We start from the raw sequence: 20,913 nt of genomic DNA, 5'->3' as shown, positions 1-20,913 counted from the left end.
CAGTAGTAGTAGTAAATAAGCCGAAGACAAGTATAGGTGGTGGGGGTTGTCATAGGGCACCTATAATATCGAATGCAGTATTTGTACTTTGTTCTCTCGACCCGGGAAGTACGAGAAGTGAAGCTGATATCGGCGTAATTTAAACTTATAAATTATCGAACGGCGTTAGAAACTTATTCGAACGTAGAACACAAAGTATTTGAACGATTCTGCAAGTCTACTGATGTAGTACTGATGATGACCTTGATGATGATACCAGCAATCCTTTAGCATTTCAAATAGTGATAAATTCTAATTTAGGCAGAACTGCAGCAGTTATCAGGGGAAGTCTTAAGTCGATTATAAAGGCTCTACAGGCATGAAAAGTGAAAGTTGACCTCTGAGGATTCAACTCTGAATGTGAATGGCCCTAGAATTTGGTCTAAAAGACTCCATTTAACATACAACGAAAACTTAAGCAATCGTGTCGCAAAATAAGTATTCAAAAAGAAGTGGCATAAAAATAAGAATAAACAATTAGACGGAGATTTTGTTTTATTTATTATGTCGCCCCAAATAATTGGTGAAAAGGATCAAAGGATTATAGAAAATACATCATCGCAAAACAGAACTAATTTAAGGAAACCTGAAAACAAGATGACACCTAAGTAGGCAACATTCAATTTTTGTTTCTCTCAAATCCAATGATTCCAACAAAAGTACAATGTTCTCACTTACAAAGCTTTGTCAGACAGTTTTCTTGTTTTCCGGTTGATTTATGCGACGATGTTGCATGTTAATGATAGTACTAGAGTTATAAACGTATTCTACATTATTCTCTTCGTTTTTGTTAGTCTGACCATTACTTTTATACGTCTTGTAAATTTACCAATCACACATTAATTTGCAACGATCTGTACTTGACAGTATGTCTGCTTATTGTGATTTATTTAGTCATTAGATCATTCATTTATTTATTTGTGATCAATTCTTAAAGTTTGTTTGTTTCTTGATGTCGCTTTTGTGCGATTTAATATGAAATGATTGTTTGCCAAAGTGTAGAAGATGAAATCTACTACTAGAGCTGTTGTCGTAGTGACTCACTGAATAGTAAAGACAGAAGGAGAAAAACTCGTAGACATGAGGACAAGAAAAAGTAATTCTTTAGAGATGATTACGCTAACAGACACTGCAAACATTTTATGGAGAGCACTGTCAACTTAAATTTCAGCCATATGACATTTTTATTGGGCACTTGTGTATACAAGAGAGTTTTAAAATTAATTTATAGAGTACTAGCGCTTATTGATATCATATATCATATGCTGTATTGAGAACATGATATCCGTTATCTACTTCAGATGTCTGAGTGGTGCCCTGTGACTAACGAGCAAATACGGTAAATATCAAATAGAAATGATTATAAGAAGAATAACTGCAACTATATATCTGTCCTCGTATCAAATTTATAGGTATTTTGTGGTTTGTTAATATAGTAGAGTTGATACCAAAGGAAGTGAGAAAAAATTGAGACATATCAGGACCTCGCAAGAGAACTGAGGAGACTATGAAGTACTAAGACAAAACTATTCTGGGGGTAATTATTGAACTTGCCACAAAAACCAGAATGCTACATGTAAAAAAAAAAAAAAAAAAAAACTGAAAGACACTCGAATTCAGACTTTCATTGTCGACCCTCAGATCCTGCAAGAATCCTAAGGATCATTTTTGAGATTTGAAAACAAATCAAAATACTTGCAATTCAATTATCATGTACTAGCTTAATAAGAATAATAGTAACGATGATGATGATGATGATGATATTTATTTGATGATGATGTCTATTTTATGATGATGATGATGCTTATTTGATGATGATGATATTTATTTGATTTATTCGATGATGATGATGATTATTTGATTTATTTGATGATGATGATGATTATTTGATTTATTCGATGATGTTTATTTGATGATGATGATGATATTTATTTGATGATGATGATATATATTTGATGATGATGATATATATTTGATTTATTTGATGACGATGATATTTATTTGATGATGATGATGATATTTATTTGATTTATTTGATGACGATGATATTTATTTGATTTATTTGATGACGATGATATTTATTTGATGATGATATTTACTGGATGATGATGATATTATTTAACATGGATGAAGGCGATATTAAAAGGACAATTCTCCATTTATATGGGATTAATATAAAACTATTTTTTTTAATTGAAGGGGAAGCAACGTACAAATGAGATGAAATTATACCAAATAATTGACCATATGGCTGAAGCAGTTTTCCTTATATAGTTTAGTTTCCAGCTAGCTACAGTTGACGGTTCCATATAATCCTCTGATCTCCCCGAATCCAAATGACCCAAGCATTTGCTTACATGGTGTCCGCTTATCTACAAGTGCATGTCCAGCTCGACTATTGTAATGTGCGGAACTGTTTTGTTGGCTATTGGGAAAGCTAGTCATTTCTCTACAATCAAAACATACATTTATTCAAACACTTTGTATATGATTTAGACGTAGAGATAAATTATACAGGAATCTCTGATATAATACAAAATATACATAAGACAGTTTTATGTTTCCATAGAAATTCAAAGAAACGAGATTTGGTGAGAAATACCTCTTCAGAGTCACAAACAGCTTCATCTAATTGAAAACGCTTATGTAACACATCAAAAGCAGGCATCATATATTTTCGTTTTATACACTACACAGAAAACATAGCGTATTTGAAAACACAGAGTAACTACGAAGGCAGTGGGATGTGAATTAATGTTATATCTAGAGATCAAAACTTTCAGCATTTCGTTAAATATCTGCGTATATCTCTGATCAGAAGTGTTCGTGACTTCAAGATAGCTCACTCTAAACAATTACTATTTCTAAGGTTAGAAGATCATAGATATCTCTGGAAACGTCATGTCTAATAAGCTGTGTTAGCAGTTTAATTATTCAACTGAGAAATAGTTAAACACCAAAGCAGAGGAACTTGCTTTGAAGCAATAATGCCTGTAAAAAGAAAAAAAAAAAAGACTTTTTCTAATGTCAGTTTATTTTGTATGTTTTCAATGAATTACAGATTGGTTGTTTGAAAAGAACCCTCTCAAACCATCATGCTGAATATTCTCTACAAACCACACAGTATTGCGTCGCATAACTGAAATAAAACGGTGTTACATAAAATTTTAACATAGATGTATAGATTAATCAGTTTGAAAATTTGTTTCAGCCTATTCATATAAATTCACAAAATTAAAATTATCTCAATATTGAATATTTTCTATCTGGGGGAAAAAGAAAAGTTTGGATGCTTTGAAAACGTAATTAAGAAAGGAAGTACTGTTGGAATGACTTCATCATTTTAGTCTAACTGCAAATCAAAATCTTTAAAAAAAATTGTTTCTTTTATCCATTAATTTGAAATATGCACTTAAAAATTGAAAAAAACCTCAGATTTAGAAAAATAAATGCTCACAGATATATATAAGTTTGTGTATATGCATGTATGTATTTACAAATAGAGTCTATATACTGCATGGCGAACGGGAAATTAACCACGTGGAGGACAGGAAATAGACTAGACGTCGGTCACAATATTGGTGGGTGGAAGAGGAAGGAGTGGTTTGTGCAAGTATATAGTTGTATATGTGGGCGTGCTGACGCGCCCATATAGTTTTGCATGCATGAGTATTAGAGATCAGTAGTTCCATGCTCGGCTTCCAGACTCATCCAGATTTTGTGTGAATATTGAACGAGATATCTTTTCCAAACTTAAGGGATACCATTTAAAACTAGTGTATCGAGACGTTTTAAAAACTAATGCATGCATCATTATATACATCTATTTATCTCTCTCTCTCTCTGTATATATATATATATATATATATATATATATATATATATATATATATATACATACATATATATATATATATATATATATATATATATATATATATATATACACACACATGTATATGTGTATATATATATATATATATATATATATATACATTCATATATATAAGAATATGTATGTATATGTATTTGTCCACCTATCTATCTAGCCTTTTCTTTATCTCTCTCTCTATATATATGCACATACATATTCACTTACATATGTGTATATATATATATACACATACATATTCACTTACATATGTGCATATATATCTGTGTGTGTGTGTGTGTGTGTGTGCGCGTGTGTGTGTGCCTGTGCGTGTGTCTCTATGCAAGCATTTTAATCATTTATGATTCACGTTACATTAAGATATCAGTGATTCTCTTCTAGCATAAATTACGGCTAAAATGATCCTTATAGATATTGATGATCTCAGCTTTTCGATTGTGATGTATTAGCAGTTAAATTTGACAGTCGAAGTAATTAAATTAAATCTGTAATTTTGATTGATAATACCGGTCTTCGATTCTGATATAGAATCGAATCCGCTCCAATATTTCTCCACATTTTCATCCCTCTGAAGATCAGAGATGCACCTTGTAGAAAACATTCGAACAATAATGCACCATGGCCAATAAATGCCACTTTTAGCACGTCTGAAATTAAGTGCTTGATTTTCAGCTATCCGATTTCCACATGTATGCTTTTTCAAAAGAACGGAGAATTTTATAATTCTTTTCGTTTTTCGTTTTGTGCACTGGAATAGTTTGAAGAGAGTGTATTTCCTATACATAACTTTATAATAGCAAATTACATTTGTAAGAGATTAGCTGTATCACTCATCAGATTCTCATACAATTCACGCTAAAGAAATTGCATAATAAGCGATAACACAATAATGCTTCTAGCTAGCCATCTTAAATTGTTGGACGCTCAAACTGTACTAAGGAAACAAAACATGGATTAATAATGTTTAAGTAAACCTAACGAAGTCAGTGGGGAGAATTCAGATTTTAAAATATCTCTTCCTTATTCAGTGATGTATACATAACTACGTATGCTGGAATAATAAAACAATATAAATTCGTAGAAAATAAACCAAGATAATATCTGCCTGGAAAATAGTGTGTAAATGCGAATTCACTTAACAGAGGCAATAAAACTTATGGAAGGGAATTATTACGTGATAAAATGCTGGGAGGACAGCCAAATTTTAGGAAAATTACGTTATTGTGGTTTTAAAATAAGTTGATGCGCCAGAGTTGATATTGATTAAACAGGGAATATGTAGTGTAATCTGTTATAACTTGCAGGAGACGTAATGATACAGAGTTGCAAGGCAGAAGTATAGGTGTGTGCGCGCGAGTATATATGTATGTATGCATGTATGTATGTATGCGTCTGTTTGACTCTGCGTGCACATATATATATATGTGCCTGTATGTATTTGTGTGGGCGTATGCGTATGTGTGTGTATCTCTTGATTGTGAATGTGTGCTTAGTTACGCTCTCTCTCTCTCTCTCTCTCTCTCTCTCTCTCTCTCTCCATGTAGGTGCGTGTGAAGAGTATACGTGTGTGCCGATGTGTGTTTGTGGTTCTTTGTTTTCGAAATTTCGTCCCTGTGAATTTCAACTCAGAAGGAGACCGAAATTCCTTCAAAAGATATATTCAATCCCAGGAGATTATATCAAAACTAGCATTTAAAATGTCAGAATGAAAAACTATTTATTATTGCCTAATGCAGTAAACTAATGCTGTAGAAATGCCTATTAGGTATGTCCGTAAATACAAGCCGAAAGGAATCCTATATAAAACATTATATCTTCGTTAAAACTCTTAACTGTAGAACAGCTGGAGGAGACGGATATACAAGCATTCGTAAACAAAAATATTATTAAAAGTAACTTCGAAATTTCGGCCAGTCCTCCGAGGGTAGCTCAACTAGCCGGAACATCGAAGTCACTGTCAATAATATTCTTTTTTTTCTTCTTTATATACATACATATATATATATATGGCTGTGTGGTAAGTAGCTTGCTTACGAACCACATGGTTCTGAGTTCAGTCCCACTGCGTGGCACCTTGGGCAAGTGTCTTCTACTATAGCCCCGGGTCGACCAAAGCCGTGTGTGGATTTGGTAGACGAAAACTGAAAGAAGCCAGTCGTATATGCATATAGGGCTAGCTAGCTTATCTTGTTCAGGCTGTATTATTAGCAGTATTCTGCGTTTGAGAATTTAAAATCACTTCTTTAACTTTCTAAGACATCTTAACGCATCTGGAAAGCAAACTTCGTTTGTTTGTTTACGTTCATCGTAATTTAAGTGTGTGTGTGTGTGTGTGTGTATGTGTGTGTGTGTGTGTGTGTGTGTGTGTGTGTGTGTGTGTGTGGCATGTGCGTGAGTGAGTGAGTGGGATAGAGGGCGGAGGTGGGGGAGCATGGCACAATAAGAAAATAAGATGAAAGCAGAGAGCCAGGAAAAGGAATTCGGCTCTTTAGAAAATTTCACACGTTACCCCGTATTAAAGCGGTGACCGAGAGGTCTGAAATACGGTGGCGGGTAGATGTAGGCTTGCTTATAGATTTCGAGCAATGAAAAACAGAGGAACCGTAGGTCTTAGCTATTACAAAGCATACAATTATTTCAGTGGAATGACTGTCATTATTATCGAATACAATAAGTCAGGAGCTGTTATGCAGTGTATCAAATCTGTCACTGTTCGCAATGAAACATTGAAGGTTCGACGGGATGCTTGCTCTGATATACATTCCGATCATGCAAATTATGTATATATAGACATACATATATGTATGTGTGCGTGGGTGTATATATTTACATATATATATACATATATATATATAAACATGTATGTATTCACATATATATATATATATCGATAGATAGATACACACACACACACACACACACACACACACACACATATATATATATATATATTATATATATATATATATTTATATAATTATATACATGTGTAGGTATATATATGTATATGAGCGTATGAAGCATTGCACTACTTATTACTCTCGAAGTTAAAGTTGATATCACTCCCATTTAGAAAGAAAGAAAGAAAGAAAGAAAGAAAGAAAACATTTTTATGCTCATGTTTTCTTGATGGCATTCTTCTGAAATATTATACTGTGAATAATGTGTTATATCTTCAGAAATGATTTAATGGCAGCGACATGTCAACAGGAATGAAATCTAATGTTTATCTATTTTTTGCAATGTGCAATGGTGTAGTGCCTTGAAGGAGGGTTGCGCAACATGGTCCAGCTTACTATCTCTTCCTTTGCTATATGATTCCAATGGCAGGACGAAGTGAGGTTGGCTAGAGATAAGTCGCGATGCAGTGGATAGACACAGTATCCTTCATGCGTCACTGCGCATTGTTCGCGCTCGACAATATTTGCTATTCTTCCTTCCTGTTAGTTGAATCAATCTGGTGGTTTCCTTTCCTCAGTGCACTGGGTCTAGACTTCAGGTAGACTAGCCCTAGCTCACCGAATCTTCATAAGCCGTCGGCTACCCTCACTCGGCCTGTGGAATACGTTGCAGGAGGTGTGGCTTCTGTTGCATACGGACAGCTTTGATAAGCCACAAGTTAGAGCTGGATATGTCTGTTAAAGACCAAAGTGAACGAACTACTCAGAAGAGTAACACACGTTACCCGACCCATACACAAGTTATCCCACCCATAAACAGGTTATACCTGCGAAGACTAACACAAGTTACCCCACCCATTTATCCCATAATAAAAAATATAAAAAATTCAGTGAATGAGCAAGTAGTATTTTTCATGATACTTTAAATAAAAGATTTAAATCAGGTAAAAATGCAATTAAACTGTTGAGATTAGAAGATAACGTTTCGGTTAGCGTGAAAAACATTTCATACCCATGTCTTTTGCACGATGCTTCTTAATTTTAGAAATTTCTACCTCAACTGGAGGATTTGTTACTTTAGATGTTTGGTGGGTTAATGTTGTTTGTAGCTTTTAAAATTGGAAATTCTTGCCAGATTTCAATCAATCGCTTCTCGGTGGACAAATTAAAATTCCATTCAATGATATCATATTTCGAGTGAACTTCCAAAAGGCATTTCATCAATGCTTTGAAATCAGTTGCATGATGAATACTAAATATATTGTCAACAGGGATTCTAGAAATATTCAAATAAGAGCATCAAGCCAAATTTGATAAGAGTGATTGCTTTGAAATTTTGTTCGAACAATAAAGAGATCCACGAACTGGCCCTAATTCGAAACGTGTTCAACGTAATTATAATTTTTCATTAGTTACTTTGGGGCAAATAGCAGTTCCGCCTGCGAATGAAAGATGTAGGAAGTATAGGTTTATTGCATAACAATGTATGCGATATGAAATAGAGAGGGTACTTCTATAAATATGAACAAGTAACTTTTCTTTTATTCTTTTATTCATGTACTTTTTACAGTCATTCTGACTGTGGTCGTGGAAGCTTACTGCTATGGAATTAATGCTGGTTAATAATTTACAGAGGCAGGAGTGAGTGTTAAACAATAAACACAAATATCAGATGGTCATCTTATAAGAATCTACAAACAGTAAAAGAAAACCACTCTACTTCATAACTGGGGCAAATATTCTACTGCTAAAGTGTATACTCACACACGTAAATACATATGTACACATATAGATAGATCGAGTGATTGATATATGCATGGACAGATATCGAAATATATACATACACATGTATGTATGTACGTACATACATACATACATACATACATACATACATGTAATATAATTTTGCTGAATCTTCAGATTTCTCAATTTGATAGTCCATTGGTTTTAAATTGATATTAATCAAATGAATATTCAATTTTTCACCTTTATTATTTAAATTTATTGAAATTTTTATATATATATATATATATATATATATATATATATATATATATATATATATACCGGAGTAAGCACATGAAATGTGCAACAAGGTGGAAAAAAAGTACTCAAATACCAGAGGTAGAGTAATATGCTTTATTTAGAAGCAACAGAAATATAACAAAAAAACCGTTACTCTGAGTTTCACGTTCCCGTTCATCGGACAGTTTTGTTTCTCCATTTCTAACAAAACTGTTCGATGAACGGGAACGTTAAACTCAGAGTAACGGTTTTTTTGTTATATTTCTGCTGCTTTTAAATAAAGTATATATATATATATATATATATATATATATATATATATATATATATATATATATATACATACAAGCGCGTGTTTGTATATACAAAGGATGGATGATGTATTGCTTTTTTTTTTTATTAATGTATAATATCGCACGTAACATTTCTTAATACTGTAATAATCTACTATAGGCACAAGGCCTGAAATTTTGCGGAGAAGTGTCAACTGAGAATTATTTGCTCAACCCGAAAGGGGGCGCGAGGACATTGCCGAGTCTTGAAATGCGCTTGCTAACGATTCGGGCAGCTCGCGCACTTTGATTACAGGTATAATAAATATACATCAAGATTGTCTTACTATTATGAATTTATCACGTTGTATGTATGCTTGTCTGTGTATTTGTACATGTATTTAGTGATGCGCGCGTGCGCACGTTGTTCGCTATGAAATTAAGGAGTAACATTGATTTCGTTGGCTCGCTTTATGTTTGTCTCATTCAAACAACTATTCTGAATCACTCACAATGGAATTAGAACACATACGCAGTCAACACACTTAGACACCCTCCACACAGAAATACGTTCGCGCGCACACACACACACACACACACACACACACACACACACTTGTGCATGCATGTCTATCTATATTGGTCCAAACAGTGTCTGGTGTTTTCCATAAGTACATATTCGATCATCAGGTAACTTATGATTCGACCAACCTGAAAGAATTATTAATGCTTTCTATCATCTACGATAGCGTAATCTTTTTCCCGACGAATATCACTTAAAGTAGGTGTGTGAACCTGTGTGTATGTATGTTTCCATGTATGTAGGCATCTATGCATGTATATGTGTATATATATGTGTGTGTGTAATTTGATACGAGTATATCAAACACATTGTGCGTAATATCAAAAAATCTGTCTTGTTTATGTTTGAATACATGGTACATGAATACGTTCTCTAAATGTACTCAATATTTAAAATTATCTGGCATAAATGAGTAAGAATAATAAAAAAAAATCTAATTATATAAAAATTTAAAGATGAATGATAACTAATCCTCGAAGGGCAGGCTCACTTTGGAACAACAAGCATAGACACTTAAAACTCGTCTTTCCGCGAAAAAAATTAAGCTTAAAAATAACGCTAAAACATTACGAAATTCATTTTGTCGTTCATAAGGATATTATATATGTTCTGCAGCAATCTGTGTTGTAGTAATTCGCCTTGCAATATGGCATTCTATTTGCAATCAATCTTTGTAGCTTTGTAATTGATTTTATCTTCATAACATCTGTTGAACTTGTCTTCAACTATTCTTTTAAAAAGGACAGCGTATTGGTTTCTCTGCAGATTTGTAGAGCAAAAATGCAATGGCTTTTCAGTCTATAGACACACGAATATTTAACGTAGTTCTCAAGCAGAGTGAATGTGACACGGAATGTTACAACGCTGACCCTTTCAAATACAATTAGTTTTAGCCAAGTGGAGGCGCAATGGCCCAGTGGTTAGGGCAGCGTACTCGCGGTTTCGATTCCCAGCCCAGGCGTTGTGAGTGTTTGTTGAGCGAAAACACCTAAAGCTCCACGAGGCTCCGGCAGGGGATGGTGGCGAACCCTGCTGTACTCTTCCACCACAACTTTCTCTCACTCTTACTTCCTCTTTCTGCTGTGCCTGTAATTCAAAGAGTCAGCCTTGTCACACTGTGTCACGCTGAATATCCTCGAGAACTACGTTAAGAGTACACGTGTCTGTTGAGTGCTCAGCCACTTGCACGTTAATTTCACGACCAGACTGTTCCGTTGATCGGATCAACAGGAACCCTCGACGTCGTAAGCGACGGAGTGCCAACAACAACAGTTTTAGCCAAATCGGTGGACTGGAGCAACGGCAAGTAAAATGTCTTTATGAAGGACGAAACGCGGTACTCGGAATCAAACGCATGACGTTACCACTGTGAGCCAAATACTATAAAAACTAAACTTAAATACCAGTTGCGTACTGGAGTCGATCTAATCGACTTGTCTCCTCTCTCAAAAGTTCGGGTCTTGTTCCTAGAGTAGAAAAGAATATAGTAAGGCGGCGAGCTGGCAGAAACGTTAGCACGACGGGCGAAATGCTCAGTGGTATTTCGTCTGTCTTTATGTTCTGAGTTCAAATTTCGCCGAGGTCGACTTTGCCTTTCATCCTTTCGGGGTCGATAAATTAAGTACTTGTTACGCACTGGGGTTGATCTAATCGACTGGCCCCCTCCCACCAAATTTCAGGACTTGTACCTAGAGTAGAAAAGATTATATAGGCACAAGGTGGCGAGCTGGCAGAAACGTTATCACGGCCGGCGAAATGCTCAGCGGTCTTTTCGTTCTGAGTTCAAATTTTGCCGAGTTCGACTATGCCTTTCATCCTTTCGGAATCGATAAATTAAATAATAGTTACGTACCGGGGTCGATCTAATCAAATAGCCGCCTCACCCAAAATTTCGCGCCTTTTGCCTAGTTTATCTATATATGCCCTCATAACAGCTATAAATCACAGTCAACCCACATCAAGCTAATATGAAAAATAAATAAAATTATACTTTAGTTAAAAAAGAGAAAAACATGCGTCGATGCTTCCCACTCGCATGTCTGTGTTAAGCATCTATGTATGTATACTTTTGAGTTTGCCGCCAAGACAAACAGTACACAATACGGAAGTAGATTGTAAACGCTTATCGTGAAGTTGAATTTAATCACAGCTCAGGAATGATTTGTGCATATAATAGGGTTATTTGCGTGAATCTGTATGTTGTGACTTTTTCCTCTTATCAGGATATACATTATTCTGTCAATTTCCTAACTCACAACAGAAACATTTCGAAATAAACGACAGAAAGTATAAATATTAGATAATCTGAATATTATGCAAACAATATATTACAAATTTCAATGTCCCTGAAATATCATATTGATGACTTACTAGATGCTCAAATTCATATTTCTTATCAGTATTCCACCGCATCGATATTTGACCGAAATGGACTTCAAAACCTTTGCTTATTTAACTAAAATATGTATTCTGTTACGGCGTCAAGATTAAACGGGAAAAATAAATAAATTCTGCATAGATTAATTCAACTTTTAAATATCTACATATATATTTGTTTTCCTGTTTCCACAGGACTAAAACTATTGAGTAAGCTCAAAGGAATACTATTCTTCACTTTATATCTATTTTGCATTGACTTTTCTTGCATATAAAGTTACAAAGCACAGCATATTGTAAATAAATTTACTTAGTGTAAACAGGGTCATTAGAAAACCGTTAACCAATTTCCTGTCGAACTATTCCTCACAGGTATTTGTCTCCGCAAAATATAGCACAAACAACATTCTTTCTTCTCATCTGACAAGAAACTCACTCTACTAGACTCATTTCGTAAAGAGTTATTTGTTACCTAATTACAAAATATATACAACTGTTTTGTAAATTTTCACAAATAAAATGCCCGATTCTTTCCCATTTGTAATAAACATATGCATATTAGGAGATATTTTATTAACACACCAGTTTTACATCAATCTTGAAAAGACTAATATTTTAATATAACAAAACAAACAATTTACAGCGTAATAGAAGAGACTGATCTTGCGATTGTTATCTAGATTTCCCATTTAAACGAACGAAATTTAAAAAAATCATAGCCAACCAAATTATTAGACATAGCCTATGAAAGATTCTTTACACTTTAGCAGCGATATTTGGCAAACGATCAAATTTATAGAGCATAGACGAAGAACGTCTGTAATGACAGTTCTATGTACGAAACTTATATGAGATGTTAATGTGCACTCGATAACTTATATATCATCACACTGGGGAATAGATGCTAATGGTTGTTTTGTCTTTTCATCATAGATTTTTCAATTTCTTAACGGGAAATTCTTCACGGGTTTCATGTACTTATGCCGCATACTGATTAATTGTAAGCAGGAGTCAAAACCTAAAACGTTGATCGCATTGGATAAATGACAAAATGCACAAATAGTTTTTACACTTCAATAACTTTGCGAAATGTGTAATGCACTTAACTTGTTTAAGATATTGCAGAATATAAATTATACATAAATACTATCAATATTAGAATTTACATGTTTACGAAAAGAAAGAATGGCTAATAGAAGTATACAATTTCACAACATTTACTCAAATATATTCTGACATCATCTGTATGTGTGTACACACAAGTAACTGTCTGTCAATCTGTCTGCCCCCCTCTTCCGCTCATTCTCTCTCTCTCTCTCTCTCCACTCACACACACATTTATGTATATGATATATCAATTACATATATATATATATATATGTAATTAATATGTGTGTGTGTGGGTGTGTGTGTGTGCGGTGAGATGTTTATACGTTAGTAGAAAACAGGGTGAAAGAGTGCGCAGCACCGCAATAGCCAGATGGATACATCCTTTATTTTTTCATAAATTCTTAGAAAGAAAGCTTGAAAAAATTGCATGATTTATCCGTATGAAACCATTGGTCATATTGTCAGTCTATTACATACAAATATATATATATATATATATATATATATATATATATAGGGAAATCTAAAATCTATATGAAAATATATACCTTTCAAACATCTGCAGATTATAGAATTATTCGTTTATTGTCATTAGCAAATTTATGAAAAAAATATAGTCGAGAAATATAGTCGAACTTTCAGTACCTGTACTTTTCTATCGAATTTACTGCTTGAGTAAAAATCAGTCAATGACTGACATTCCTCTCACTCCGTGTTTGCTCAAAGATTATACAGGGATCAAATATATGAATAATTACACCAAACGTGAACAATCACGTGCACAATTACTTGGGGAATTTGTATAATATAATGCAACTTCATATCGAATGACTTATTAAAACAGTTGCTGTGTCAACAACTGTCCGTTATCAATAAACCTACATAAAATCGGTTTGCTTAATGGCGAATAGAGTGAATGTGGTCAATCGAGATATCAATTCCTTTTAAAACAAATACAGAATATAAAAATAAAAACAGCGCATTAAATATATTAGTGGGTAAGCCCTTTGGAAGGAACTTATTTACATAGAGAAATTTGCAATAGTTTCATTAAAAAAAAAAAAAACACTGCAATTCGTGCGCAAGCCAAACCGAAAGAGAAAAAGTATGTTAGGTATAAATAACATTTGTGTGTTAAATATGAGCATTGTTGAGGATAAAAGAATAAAACAAACTTCTTACAATTAGAGGGAGACGAGGATTTAAATGAAACATTTGTATATACTATTAATAACTGAGCAATTTATTACCATGTGCTTAAACTCTTGTTTCATTTCATTTCTTAAACAAAAGTTTTGACAACATAAATTCAAATATAAAATAGAATAGAAAAAAAGATTTATCAACATTTGTTGATTTATTATAATTTGCTGAAAAAGAAAAAAAAGCTAAACAAAATATAAAAGCGTAATTATGTATAAAATGTGAAACTAATATGTCTTCTATTCACCTTCAGTTAAAGAAATGCGTGCTGATTTTCCTCAATGAAAAGAAGTCATCTAATGTAAATCACATGCATACATGTAATAGTTATATCCCAGCTACATTGAAGAAATTTGCATTTCTACACAAGCACAGAGGAAATGGTACGAGTTGATGGGGATGTCAAATTATGCATGACTACATCATGAGTAAAAGAGGGGTGATAAAAATAAGGTTTAGCATTTTTATTTTTTTGGCATGTAGGAATATATTTTCCATGCATTTAAAATAAATTTATGTAAAACTATTTTTCCGAGGTGTCGCAATCAATCAAAATGAATATTACATAACTTGTCTCAATCCAAATGATGAGTTATCAGAATCACTTCATTTATGAGGAAATCATAGAATAACAATAAATCATATAAAAATTAATGCATATTATGTGTAAATTTCCGAGTTTAAGAATCGCAACAAGAATATTTTTTTGTAATAATTAAGTGCGCGGTTTCTAATTCTATTTACAATAATCACATTCATAATTCCACATAACCCATGAAACTTCTTACAACAAATATAATCCAATTTGCAATTTATATATATATTCATATACATACATACATACATACATACATAAATTAATTGTTCGGACTAATAGGCGTAAGTCGAGTAGTGTTTAAGTGTTAAGTAGAGCAATGGCACAGTTCGGACTACCTGTTGTCATCCTTAGTCGTGGTATATTTCCATGGGTTGAAACGAATGCTGTATCGAATACAGTTTAATACAAAATCCATCTTCTCGTTACTTAATATAATTTTGAAATAAATCTGAATAATGATATACAGGTGTCTTTTTCTTCACCAACATTCTTATGCTATCCATAATATGGAATGTAAGTAACATAGGCAATGGGTATCAATTTGGAGGTATTTGGAAAGAGAAATCTACTAAATGTTAACCAAATATCGTATATTCTTTGCAAAGTAAGCAAAAACAATTAAATCGTAAAACAATATACGTATAATGTTAGAAAATTTAAAAGGATGCGTTCTGCGTGAGTTATGTACATAGTTTTGAATAGACGATTTCTAAAGGAACGAAACTTATACGTCCTGCTCTGTTCTTATACTCAAAACTCATGTTGCCCCAAGTATATCATGTAAATTTAAACGCTACATTCTGTGGTTTTCTTTACAATTATTCCTGATAGTCTTTTAGAAACGCGAACAAATAGCTTGAGTTTTCCGTGTCCATCTCAGATTAAAACAAATTCCTTTCAATTACCTTTTTGCAAATCGCATTGAATGCATTATACATTAACTGTTTCATTACAGATTGTAATAAGCCATTTTACTTTATAATTATGGGAACTAAACTAACCCTAAATAATATGTTCTTAGTTTTCCATATATAAAATCATTTGTCAAGTGGTGAAGCAGTGATGCGTTGACTAATTTTTCTATAAGTTCTAATAAATCGAAACATGTCCACAAATGTTGTCTGCTGGCAAAAACCGCCTTTCTACATGTATAACAAATTTAAGAAATCAATTCTTTGCTTCCTAATAATATCTTCCCTCCACTTCAGGAAAAGATAAGCAATTGCACTAAGTGTCTTCTTGCTCCGAATTAGAGAGAAATATTAATTAGTTTTTGGTGTGTGCGCAACAATCTTCACATTTTCCCTTAAACATAGCTTTCAAAATTAATGTCAATGGTTCATTTGAATTTTCTCTTCAAAATTTGGTTTCCATTATGGGAAATATACTAGTCGATAGTTATTCATAACTATATATTTCTATATATAACATTTTTCTCAAACTATCAAGCCGCCAAGAATATACCGTACTATTGATGAAGTATAATAGGCAGCAACTTGATCAACGTTAATAAACCTTGGTTACAAGCAAATGTACGAATTTGCCAGTAAAAATTAAAATTATATTTGATAGATTGATTCTTAATTATCTCTATTATTCTTTGATGTATGCATTGAATTAATTTAGTAACTGCTTTCCTTGTGCAAATAAGTAAAAGGCATTTAATTAAACAGTATTTTCTGTGGTCAGTTCAAAGCATCAACATCAAAGGCTTTAAATATATATATATATATATATATATATATATATATATATATATATATATATATATAAACCATACATATATGACTGTGTTTTTGTGTGTACTTGTGATGTTAGTTTCTGTATGCATGTAATAGCTTAGAAATAATTAAGTTTAATTATTTAGAAAATTATATATTAAAGTATGGATTACTTAACACGGAGTTAATAATATCTCTCTGACAAGCAAAATTCTCTTCGACTACTCTGAAATCTTTGTTCTGCTTAAATGCACAACCGTTCAAATTAAATAGTAAAATGAATACGTCAAAACGGGCAATCAGTTTCTGTTTGTATTTGACGATGCAATCTCTATGACACTGCATTTCGACTGAAGTATTTAAAGGAAAATCGAAGCATGAACATCACAATACTGAATTTCTCCAAAATTTCAAATACGAGAAAGAAAGAAATATGATATTAGAACTATCATTTAAGACTTAGGGGAAAGGTATATGCGTGTGTGTATATATATATACATATAGAGAGAGTTTGCAGATGGGAAACGCTATCGATGTAAACCTGAAAAGAGTTTAAGGACGGCATAAGGACTACTATGAAGTCACTTGGAATGTTTCCAGAAGATATAGAAGCACTTGCTTCGAATCGAGTTGGATGGCGAACAAAGGTGTGGAGTGGAATGAAAGCATTTGAAAAGGCTAGTATCATGCACGTAAGACTCAAATGATATCTAATGAAGAATGTAACGATCGAGAAGGTTTTCGTTACTGTTTTTGTTCTAACTCATGCGCATTGTCTGGCAATCTTTCGTTACACATCTTTGACCTCCTCAGCGACACTGTCCGTCGTCGTGGGATGGTTTTGCTCAGCTTATTCCGTTCAATAACCAGGGTGTGTTCTTGCCCTGCTTATTCCATTCTGGAATGGAATATGTAGAGCAAGAGCACACACGAAGAAGGAAAATGACGCAGATGCGTCACGAAAGATTTCCGGACAATGGACATGAGTTAGAATTTAAAAAAGCAGCATACGAGTGAAAAACGACTATATAGTGCGTGTGTTTATTTGGCAAAATACGACCGTCCTAAAATACAATATTTGTTTCAACACACGACTTCACAACAGGTATCTTGCAACACAAATTCACACACACACACACACACACACACACACACACACACACACACACACACACACACATATATATATATATATATATATATATATATATATATATATATATATATATATTATATATATAACTGAAATTTAAAACGTTTAACCATTTCATTTTTAGATTTTTTTTGTGCGTGTGATACGCTATAATAAATGTTCTGTACATACCCATTTCGCTTGTACAAAATACTTTATTCAAATTTCTTTGAGGATGGCACAAATAGTTCTAGAAAATCCTTTGAAAATAAAAGAAAAATATATGTACGTTTAAAGGAGGATATAACATAATTATATTTGTTTATATTTCAGTGTATACAAATACAAAAAGACATGAATCATTAATTTTGGTAAACACAAATGTAGCATGGCAATTATTTTATTTGAATCATACGTATGGCTTGTTGATATATTTAAATGCACCGATATTGTGTCATCGACGCAGACTGAAGAAACAATGCTCACAATGTTAAACTGAATTCCACGTTTAAATATTCGGGTTATTTTGAAACAAAAGACATATGTTTGCTTGCTTCATGCTCTTGCTTGATAGGACTAAGATCATCCCAGATTAATGGTCCCAAAGACGTCATCATACGTAGAGCCGACTAAATCCGACAGTGCTCACCATCACTGGCTGTCGCGCGCCAGCTTCTCTGCATGCTCAAAGGTGACATCAAGCCTCTGGAGAATATTTCTTCATCACGTCCAATCTTCTGATGTGAGGCCTACTACGAGGCCTCTTCCAGCCAGCAACTGCTGTGTCGAATGAGGGTAAAGCCCTAACAGAATGATCTATTTCGAGATGGATGACATGTCCCTACCAGTGTATGCGAAGTATATCTATGAGCACGGAAGCGTGATGAATTAAATCATCATCTCCCGTCACTGGAGGTCATTTGTCACTACCTGATGCGTCTACAGAGGAGCTCAACTCGGCGATATCGAGCAATGATTGCTGGCTGCCACACACTCGCTGGAGTTGCGAGTGGACCCAACCCTCATCAAGTACCATTCCTCTCTCACTCCTGTCTCCATGATCCCAGCATCGCCGCGACATTCGAGTGCTCTATCACCAATCGCTTAAGCGCTTTGGTCGAGAATGAGCCTCAAAAGTGGGAGATTTCAAATCTTGGGTCAACAATTCTACATGGGATATCCTGGTAAACTCAGGACCGCTTCCCAAGCGGCTCTGGATTTCACTTCGGACATGAGAGACAATCAACCGCTGCTGTAAGGTACGCATGTGTGGCGACATGCATGAGTACCGCCGGTTCAACCAGATACAAATGTGTAGACTTATTACATAGGTCCTGATTTTCAAGTGCTCAGTGTATTAGAGGCGAAAGAGACTTTGTATAATGTAAGCATCTATCCCACTTAATTCATCCAGGCGTTCTGATGCATGTACTCAACTGCCAGATTAACAGGCGATGGAAAAAAATGGACACAAAGAAACGTTTGTAATAGACTCGAATTGGCAAACAAGGAAAAGGAATAAAATATCATACACACACATATAGGCATCGCAATCAAATCCAAGCAAATATTTCAGAATGCCACATACTTAGAACATATTTGTTGCACTCTTTACCATGTAATATGCCACTTTTTCTCAGTAGTTAATCTAGAACGCCTGATAGTCGTACTTCTCTTCTAATATTATATGCTTCAATATAGTACTAATATAATAGACTTGTCATTATTCCAATGAAATTATCTGATTCCAGATAACCCTTCTAATGAAGTTATTTGTCATTGCCCCGCATATTTTAAATCAAAAGCATTCAGATTTATGCACATGAGCATCAGATTGGCGCAATCATATTTGTGAAACGAATAATAAACTTGCTCTTCAGTTATCTGTAATACACTGAGTTAGGTTAAATAAAAATCCCATACATACAACAGACCCATTTCGACATCCTTCGATATACACCGCGTTTTAAACACAAGATATCCCCAGTAGATATTATCTCCGAACTGATACTATACTAGACTTGCTTTTGTGATGTATTTAAGTTCAGTATGATACATAATTGACTATTTTAATGTAAAACTATTTCTGCACTGTCTCACCACAAAGTGTATCATGCTGACTCTGCCCGGGATTTATATCAATGGCGCCCAAGTGTGAGAATAACTTAGTCACATATGTTACTTAATGAAATTCAGTTAACTTGAATTCAGTTGTTCGTAAAACAACTGAATCGTCATCGTTCAATGGAGGAGATCAAATATATATTTGTGAATAGGATGCGTGGGGAGTGCGCTCGTATGCGTGTGATTCATTTAATTGGCAAGAAGACCAAATTCTGAAGAGGACAATACAAGTTATTCAGATCCATATAGATAAAATAATTATGCTAAAGAGATTTATTAGTTTTTTAAATTTTTTTATCTAAGAAACATATTTTATGTATATAAATCTTTAAATGCAATAGAATATATTTCAAAAGTAATTCACGCGATTCCGAATAGGAAAATTAGATTTAAATATACGAATAGAGATAAGGGACCATAGAATAAACAAAAAATTTCTAAAGTGTAAAAAGAGCAAGAAAAACAAAGGGGTTACACATAGCAATAAATGCTGGAAAAAACCAACGTCGATTGATAGAGATAAGAAAACTAGCAGACAGACGCCCAGTATACTATTCCGACCGTCTATGATTGTTAAGTACACCAAATCTGGCAGATGAATGTGTAGAAAGTAAGAACCCAATTAAATGATGTATAGAATATTATACCTGATAAATGATATATACATATATGTATATATACATATATACGTATATATATATGTGTATATATATATGCATACACACATACATACATACATACATATGTGTATATATATATATACATACACATATATATATATACATGCATACGTATATATATATGTATGTATGTACATACACACATACATATACATGCATACGTATATATATATGTATATATATACATACACACATACATATACATGCATACGTATATATATGTATATATATACATACACACATACATATATACATACG

The 20,913-nt window shown here is 33.5% G+C and overlaps 1 protein-coding gene across 2 annotated transcripts in view; it reads right to left on the bottom strand.

Moving 5' to 3' along the window:
• LOC106876592 (uncharacterized) overlaps positions 1–20,913 on the bottom strand; it is a 232,579-nt gene that overhangs the window by 56,409 nt on the left and 155,257 nt on the right. For both annotated transcript variants that reach the window (XR_016238143.1, XM_089340704.1), the window contains one exon: positions 18,044–18,111. The gene's annotated coding sequence lies outside the window, so the exon portion shown is untranslated. The remainder of the gene's footprint in view (positions 1–18,043; positions 18,112–20,913) is intronic.

Source organism: Octopus bimaculoides, chromosome 2 (genome assembly GCF_046866305.1).
Source record: "Octopus bimaculoides isolate indiv1 chromosome 2, ASM4686630v1, whole genome shotgun sequence".
Taxonomy (NCBI): Eukaryota; Metazoa; Mollusca; class Cephalopoda; order Octopoda; family Octopodidae; genus Octopus; species Octopus bimaculoides.
The sequence above is the reverse complement of the archived record's forward strand: the minus strand, read 5'-3'. Positions and strand labels throughout refer to the sequence as shown.